The 9,222-nt window shown below is 40.9% G+C and overlaps 1 pseudogene; it reads right to left on the minus strand.

The window, feature by feature from the left end:
* Nucleotides 1-329: 329 nt before the first annotated feature.
* LOC138155958 (keratinocyte-associated protein 2-like) lies at nucleotides 330-839 on the minus strand (annotated as a pseudogene).
* Nucleotides 840-9,222: the final 8,383 nt, after the last annotated feature.

The raw sequence follows: 9,222 nt of genomic DNA on the forward strand, positions 1-9,222 counted from the left end.
TCCAGTGTCATTAACTTATTTTATGACCTTGGAGAAGTTACTCACCCTCTTTAGGCCCCCATTTCCTCATTTTGAGGGTGCTGGAATAGATCATTTCTATGGTTCCTTCCAGGTTAAACATGCTATGATGATTCATTCTGCAAGACAATTTCATGAATAGGAGATCTGTTAAGAATGCAGTGCTGAGATGCCGCTAGTCTTTTTAAACAAATAACCCCTCTGTTTTTGGCCAAGAATTTCCAAACTTACCAAGTCCCAAATTCTATTTCCAATTTAATCTTGGGTTCAATACTGAAGTTACTTTCTTCTTTTTTTTTTTGGGGGGGGGGTTACAAAGGACTCAGCTTTATTGGCCAGTTAGGGGTCAGTTCCTCTTCTTGCTTTTGCCTGTGACCTTGGCAGGGGCAATGACTGGGGCAATTGCCTGATACAAAGCAGAAGAGATCTTGTTGATGTAGTAAAGACCAACCATGGAGAAGATGAAGCAGGTGGTTACTCAGACACGGTGGATGAGGCCAGAGGCAAAGAGAGCCAATAAGAGGCAGATGAGAATCTCAGGGAAGATCTTGGCCTGAAAGCCTTTACCAAAGACAAGGTTCTCCAAATTGTTGAAGGCAGTGAGGGAGAAAACAAAGAGCGCTGAGCCCAGTAATCCTCCTTGGATGGTAAGCCACTCCGTGGACGCAAGCTGCCGGCTGTACATCTGCATCCCTGCAAAAAGCAGCAGGGACAGGAGGGAAGAGAGGGCCAAAGAAGTGCCCGTGCCCACCAGCTTTCTAGATAATGCCCCATTCAATCGATCGATCAATGAGAAGGCAGCACTGAACAGAGCTCTGGGGCTGGGTTCGAATCCGCTCTCTGAACCTCAGTTTCCTCGTCTGTAAAATGGGGGTGAAGTGCTCCCGGCCTCTTCCAGCGCTCAGTCTCCGCCGAAGCCCTGCCCCTTGAGGTTCCGCACCCTCTCTGCTCTCAGCGCAGGCCACGTCAGCGCCGCCGAGGCCCCGGCCCCAACCCAGCAGGGGTCGCGCTCCCACTCCCACCCCACCCACGAGCCAGCCTCACTAGGGGACCCCAGCCAGATCCCGCTCAGTCCCGTTACCCATCTACTTTCTTCTTAAAGGAGCCTAAAATACAAGAGGAGAACAGATATGTAATAATTTAAAAGGTCACATAAATTCTTGGCATAAGAAAGCACTTAAATAAGAACATTTATAATTAATCAAATAAATATTTATTGTGTGCAAGACATTGTGATAGACCCTGTCAGAGGGAAGTGAATAAGTATTAAAGTCTATTTCATTAAGGAGCTCCCAATTAGGTTGGGAAAACAAGACATATCAGTATGAAAAGAACTAAGAATTCAAGGGAACACTTAAGGATTCCTTGTCACTAAAACTCTCTTGTCGGGGATGTTGGAAAAGAGATTCTTATTCAGATATAGATTGGACTGGCTGGTCTTTTGCAGTCTTTTTCTGAGAATTGAAAATAGTAAGTATTATTATTGCCATTATTATTTTTATCTAGCATTTACATGGCACATTAAGGTTTGTGAACTGCTTTACAAATATTTTCTCATTTGATCCTCTCAACAACCCCAGGAGGTAGGTGCTGCTATTGTTCCCATTTTACAAATGAGGAAACTGAGGCAGACAGGTTAAATGACTTGCCTAGGGTTACACAGCTAGCAAGTGAATAAGGTTAGATTTGAATTCGGGTCTTCCTGACTCCATGATTGATAAATATCAAAGGACAAATGCAATGGTAAGTGCCTCAGGTCTTCGGACAAGAAGGAATTAAGATTACAATAAGAAAATTTCATGTTCAATAAACATTTTTCAACTACATTAAAGTATTTATAGAAAAGAGGTGATCATAACCTTTGTAGAAGGTAAATTATTTTGGTAAGAAATACCACAAAGTAAAAAGGAAATCATAGAAGGTGAGTTGTAAAGTGAACTGATGGTAGACAAATATGTGAACTCAGTGTTGAAGAAGAGGAGGTAGTAATAGTGGGACCACTTTAGTGAGCCTGAAAGTCCTTAGTTACCATGATGGTGATGATGATGACGACAAAGATAAAAGCAACATTTATATCTCACTTTTAGGTGTGCAAAATGCTTTACAAACATTATCTCATTCTATTATCACAACAGTCTTGGGAAGGAGGTGCTATTATTATCCTCACTTTATTGATGAGGAAACGGGCCGATCATGATTACGTAATGTGCCCAGGAGCATGCAGCTAGTAAGTTTCTGAGGTAGGATACTGTCGCGATGTGAGGGCAGTAAATGCATTGACTTTTTGACAATTGTTAGTCACATCAGATGGCAAGCATTTATCCTGTGCTCCCTGTATACCAGGTACTGTGCTAAGCACTGGAAATTTGTTTTAAATGTCAGAAACATAGTTCACATCCTCAAGGAGCTCACATCCTAATGCGGGAGACAACATGTAAACAATCCTGTACATACAAAATATTTACACAGTAGATGGAAAATAATCTCAGAGGGGAAAAGGCTAGTAGCTGAAGGAATGGGGAAAGAATAGAAGATAAGATTTGGACTGACTCTAAAAAAAAAGGAAGCCAGAAGGCATAGGTGAGAAGGGACAGCATTTTAGGGATGGGGGAACAAGGCAGTGAAAAGGTATGGGGACAGGAGATGGAGTATTGTGTGCAAAGAACAGCATGAAGACTAATCTTGCTGAAGGGGAGTAAAGATAAAAAAGCTAGAGAGACAGGAAAGGGCAGGTTGGGAAGGGCATGAAATGGCAAATGAGGGTTTTATGATTGATCCTGGGGGTAATAGGGAGCTACAGGAAGTTTGCCAATTAGGGCAGGTGACATTGTCAGACCTGGACGTTGGGAAGATGCCTTTGATACCTAAGAAGAGGATGGACTGACAGGGTGACTTCAGACAGAGAAATCAACTGGAAAGCTCCATGGAGGCCTGTGCTGGGGGTGGGGGATAGGGGGGAGAGTAGCTATATGAGTGGAGAAACTGGGGTGTGTATGAGAGATTCCCTCAAGGCAGAAACAGCAAAATTTGGCAATAGATTGTACATGTGAGATAAGTGTAAGAGAGAAATCAAGTATGAAACCATCTTCAAGTCCATGATCCTGGGAAGATGGTAAAATGTCATTGACCATGACAATTTAACAAGGAAGTTTTAAAAAAAGAGAGAGGGTTTAGGGGAAAAGATGTGTTCTGTTTAGTATATGTTCAGTTTGAGATGTCTCTAGGACATCCAGGTAAAGATATTCAACATTCAGTTGGTGATTTGATACTGGAGCTCAAGAGAGATTAGGGCTGGAAATACAATTCTTTTGAATTAATTAATTCTCCAGGTTTTTTAATTTCCTGGAAGTAGCGGTCAATTGTTCTAAAGATTTGGGGTTAGAAGAGACCTTACTGATCTTCAAATCCAACATTCTCGTTTTACAGATGAAGAAACTGAGACCCTAAGGGGTAAGATGATTAGTAATAGTATTACTGGCTAGGAAATTCCTTTTTCATCACCTCAGATCCCTAAACATCAGACATAAGGAGGAAGGTACTCAGACTGAGTTTGTTTGCCTACATGGACATATACATATATAGGCATATCTGAACATGCGCTACTCGCATATATAAAGGAACTGGGCTTGTCATTTCACTGGTATGGGAAGTCCTTCTAGCAATGCAAGCATCTACTCTGCAATTTATAAACCTAGAAAGTTGCCTAGAGCTCTGAGAGGTTATCTGATTTGCCTGTAGCCACATTGTCACTCTGGTTTGAGTCAGTACTTGAAGACCTGTGTCTTCCTGACTCCAGAACCAGGCTCCATACATCATGTCACACGCTTCTTATGTTTATGTGGACATTATTACAAAGGGAGGAATGGCAAAGATCAAAGACAGGTCTCTTAGCTCAATATACAACATGTTCTCTTCTTACCATCTGATAAGCACTGAACTGAAAGACATTTCCTAAGCACAGGGTAACAGCAGCCTGTCGGCATAATAACTGACTTTCCCATCTCTTAATATTGGCTGGTGACTTATTTTTACACATACCATATGTCTGTTAATGTAAATACCCCAATGCAAACTTTAGCATTTAAGAAAACTGCAGTGAAACCCAAAGAAATCTTTGAAAGTAAAATAGAATGTGAGTTTCCAAATTAAACCAATGTGTAAATTGCAATTCTTAACAGATACAGTCTCAGTTTAACAATCAAGTTTTTCCATGAGGGAAAAGGACTTTTCCTTCTACAGTGAATTTGGGACAAACTTGGCAAAAATTCTGGTTCCTCAAACTATTAATTTAACACGAAAGATCTAATTCCCATATGTTTCCTGCTATTTCAAGGGAAAGACCCATTTTCCTCTGAGTACCACTCAGAAACCTCAGATGGTAAAAGACTCCTCAGCATCAATGAAATAAGGAAATTACACAAAATCAATTTGCTGTCATACTTGGAAACTTTTGGCTTCTGGGATGAGTGAAATGGCTACAGTTTCCTAGAAACTGATTTTGAAAAACATATGTTTGCAAAGCATCAAATGGGAAATCCTTATTGAAAACACAAGAGGTTATTGCAGGGGCTCTGCCTCCCACAGCAAACAAAAAAAAGCCCACAAAGTCACCCCCTGATGCCCTTGGCCACATTAAGCAAAAGCCTATGGCCCTCATTTAGAACCAACCCTCTGAGTAACAAAAACATTCTGGAGTGACTGGTGAAAAATAGATTGGATGTGGTGCAATCTTATTCTTGAAAGGAGCTGAAGGTGAGTTTTTGTTGTTGGCTGTGATTTGTCTAAAAAGTTGCTTCATCCCAATGGAATTCTCTTGAAAATTAAAAGAGACCATCCAAGCCAGGGACCTCACTATTGATCTGCTATCAAGCCAGATGTCTGTAATGATAATAGTAATAATAACTACAACATTTACATGGTGTTTTTGCAAAGTGCTTTTCAAATATAATCACACTTTACCTTCACAACAAATCTGAGAAGTAAGTGCTATTATTATTATTACCATTTTACAGATGAGAAAACCAAAGCAGATGGAAGTTAAATGATTTCCTCAGGGTCTCACTTCTAGTTAGTACTTGAGGCTAGATTGAAACACCAGTATTCTAGGGCTCTAGTCAAGAGCTCCATTCATTGTGCAACCTAGATACCTAAATAAAGACCATGATTAAAATTTTATATTGACTTGTTGAGTACAAGTATCAAAAACATTATGTGCAAAAGCATCCAAAACTCAGAGTGTACCCTCAAAGGAAAGGCAAGACACTCTTTGATTTGGTTAATCAAATTGCTTTTATTTACTTGAGGCAATATTTAGCACTCAATTAACCACTCAGTTTGCTTAACAGAGAAAAGTCCCAATTTGAATTACCATGCCACACAGTGGAAATCACCTAAAGACCCTAAAATGTATAGTGTGTAATGAAATACCCAGCCCAACCTTACACTCAAACCATGCTAAATAAGGCAATACTAAACTAAATACAAACTAAAATATAATCTAACCACCTCTAAGACAACTTCAATAATAGTGACTGAGAGTTCTATCAGAGGTTTAGGGAGCTGGATCTGAGCCAGCCAACCTAGTGGTTGTGGGCAGTGATGGCTCATCAGATCTTATCTGCTCCAGTTTCTGATGAGGTTATAGCCCCAAGGAGCCAGAAGGTCAAAGTGTGGTTTCTTTTCAAGTCTCTGTCATTAACAATGCCAACAGCTTCCCTTTTGTTTCTATGCTTGGGCTTAAACTCAGTCTTTATTGAAGTGCCAAACTCACACAAAAAAACTGGCCGTGTAACCTTGGGCAAGTTACTTAACCCCAATTGCTTTAAAAAAAAAAAAGTGCCAAACTACTCCATCATGGTTAGAAATTGAATGAAGGAAGAAACTATGTGCAATCTAGTTTCACTAAGGTCTACTTTTAAGGGGGAACCATGCCTTTCAGTTTTTAGCTGAGAAAATTGGGGGCCAAAGTTGTGGAAGAAGTCAGGGGTACTATAATCCTGGGCAGTATGTGGAGAAAGGGCAAAGGTGTGTATGATTGAATTTTGGGACCAAAATGTAGTGTTGGGGAGACACCTTCCCATGCTGAAATTGCTCAGGTGGCATTATATAACCAAAAAAAGACCCCGGTACTTCTGGCTACCTAGGTATACTTTCACCAAGACAGTTGCCAATTTTGTCCACCCTTCCTACTTCTCACCATTGCAAGGCTGAATCAGAAGATGTATGAAAATGAACAGAACCAATGGGAGTGGACTGAAGAGGAAGCTGTGGGCTTTCTTGTTCCTTTATTCTCTTCACTCCCCAAAATATCCTGGCTGATCCCTTAACTAGTCTGAGTGGGCTATGGTATGATCATGTTCCTCCAGTATCCAAGTTCACTCTGGCACTGGTACCTTTTTTTATATTTCTCTCTTTGTTTTTCTCTTGTGTTGCCATTTGATATACTTGTAAAATAATTTATGCATATTAAGGAAAGTAATAGAAGTCATTGAGTTCATCCCCCACATTTTACAGATGATGAAACTGAAGTCCAGAGAACAAGCAATTTACCAGGGTAGACTAGTGCTCCTAGCCTGGGAACATAGGCTCAGGAAAAGGAAGCCTCTGAACCCACTTGAAGAAGTGATCTGTTCATAGACATGCAGTGGCAAAGCCAGGAATTAAACCCAATTGTCATAGACCCCAACCTACCTTTCTATCTACTCTCCCTCCCATACTACAGCCTGAAAATCTCTCTAGAGGAGGTGCAAATAATATATGGCACATACTTTTTAATGGCACAGCCAGGAATGTCCCTCAGGCAAAACTAAATTGTATGGGGTGGCTAAGTGGTGCAGTGAATAGAGCACTGGCCCTGGAGTCAGGAGTACCTGAGTTCAAATCCAGCCTTAGACACAACACAAAAACTAGCCGTGTGACCTTGGGCAAGTCACTTAACCCCAATTGCCCTCCAAAAAGCAGAGAAAAAGAAAAAGAAAAAAACTAAATTGTACAAAATGCATTTTTACCTCTTGTGTTGCTGCCTCCTTCCTCTCTCCTACTAAAGTCCCTCTTCCCCAGGGAATTCTCTGATCCTAAGGACACCTATCCTGATCCCATTTCTGATTTTGACTAGCATCTGTAATCATTGTTCACATGTTAAAAGCTTAATTATCTACCATCACATTTAGAAGTGATTACTCCCAGGAATATCTACTTTTTTTTTTAATGGACACATGAAGGCAAGGAGATGGTTTGATTTCTTGGGAGAATCCTTTCTCCCCTACTCCTAGTGGACTCTAGATGTGTAGATAAAGAAGCATGAAAGTTAGTATATGGTAAGCAGACCCTCCCCCAATCTGGACTTGAAGTTAGGAAGACATGGTTCAAATACTGTGTCAGATACTTACTGGATGTACAAACATTAACAATTCACTTAGCCTTTCTAAGCCTCAGTTTCCCTATCTATAAAACAGGGATAATAATATGTGCAGTGTCTATCTCACAGGGTTATTATGACAAGCAAAGTAGATAATGTATATAAACACCAATAAGAACTTATAACATCATCAACAACGTTATTTATAATTTGGACCCTCCATCCAAACTCAGGATGGAGGAAAATGAGGGGAGTTATTTTTGAGCAACTACTCTCTTAATATCTTCCCCTGAATGATAATGAATGGATTAAGAATGAACAAATCACCTGTAAAAGATTATGTATAAGGGCGGCTAGGTGGCTCAATGAATAGAGCACTGGGCCCTGTAGTCAGAAGGACTTGAGTTCAAATCAGACCTCAGACACTTAACACTTACTAGCTGTGTGACCTTGAGCAAGTCATTTAACCCCAATTGCCCTGCCTTCCACCCTCCAAAAAGACCCCCCCCAAAATGATTATGTATAAGGGCAGCTAGGTGGCACAGTCAATAGAGCACCCTGGAGTCAGGAGGACCTGAGTTCAAATCCGGCCTCACACACTTGACATTTACTAACTGTGTGACCATGGGCAAGTCACTTAACCCTGATTGCCTCGAGAAAAAAAAAAAGATTGTGTATAACACCTCCTACAGTTTTTATAAGTAAAACTGTGTTCCCAAAGACAGTGGCAATGACTCAGCACAGACACTAGGAAGGAAAAGGGACTCTTCCCCATTCACATGGGAATGATGAGGGGATAAAGGAAGGAAAGAGAGCGCTAGGACATTCTTTTGTCCTGGGTGCTGGATACTTCCATAAAAATAAAATATAAAAAACTATTTCTCTATCCTTTCAACTAAAAAAAAAAAAAGACCACATCTATTTCCATGCCCCTTCTCTTGCCAGTCGTGAATAGTACCCATAACCTTACATTTAGTTCTTTAGAACATCCCAGTGGAGAAGTGAGGAAAGTCCTGGGATTCTGTGCTCAATCTAAAAGAGCCTTACCTACTTATGGCACTGTCTCTACTTCATCCTAATAAATGTCTCCTCCATGTTTTTACAACTTAGCAAGTCCAAATAGACAGGGGGCCCAGCAGCAGAGATTCCCAATGCATCTAATCAGGTCATTTGCCCTTGTGGTAGTGGTGGCAATGAGGCAGAAGAGGAAGCAGCCAGAATGACAGAAAAAAATTAACATCTCAGTTATTATTTTTTTTAATGAATAAGGTTGGGTTTTTTTAATGCATTATGTTACCTACTGTGCGCTAAGTGCTAAGGATATAAATACAAACAAGCAAAACAGTCTCTTCCCTCAAAAAGCTTATATTCTAATAGGGGAAGACAACACACAGGAGGAAAAATGGCAAGAGAAAAATATTTGGGGCAGGGAAGTCAGAGAAAATGGTAACTGGTAAAACAGGCCAAATGTCCTTACAGGGAATGATAATGTTGATTTCAATACTGTCCTGAGAACTAGAGCAAAAAGCATGAAGGAGGTGCAGAGCCAAGATGGCAGGGTAGAAGCACAAACTTGGTGTGGGTTTTCCAGCTCCAAACAATTCCAATACCTGTAAAAAAAAATGACTAAACAAATTTTAAAGCCACAGAACCCACAAAAAGACAGAGAGAAAAAAATCTCCTGCTGAAGGCAGCCCTGCAGGCCTACAGGAAGGGTCTATCACAGCTTGCAGGGAGGTGAGCACAGTCCCATAGGAGCTGTGTGGTTCCAGCCCCAGGGAGGCCCTGAGCAGCGGCAGCCAGAGCAGACTTCAGGAGAGTGAATAACCAGCAGTTGTGGCGACTTC

This window comes from Petaurus breviceps, unplaced genomic scaffold, assembly GCF_028583685.1.
Source record: "Petaurus breviceps papuanus isolate PSGF00001 unplaced genomic scaffold, PetGlider_PUasm1.0 98, whole genome shotgun sequence".
NCBI lineage: Eukaryota > Metazoa > Chordata > Mammalia > Diprotodontia > Petauridae > Petaurus > Petaurus breviceps.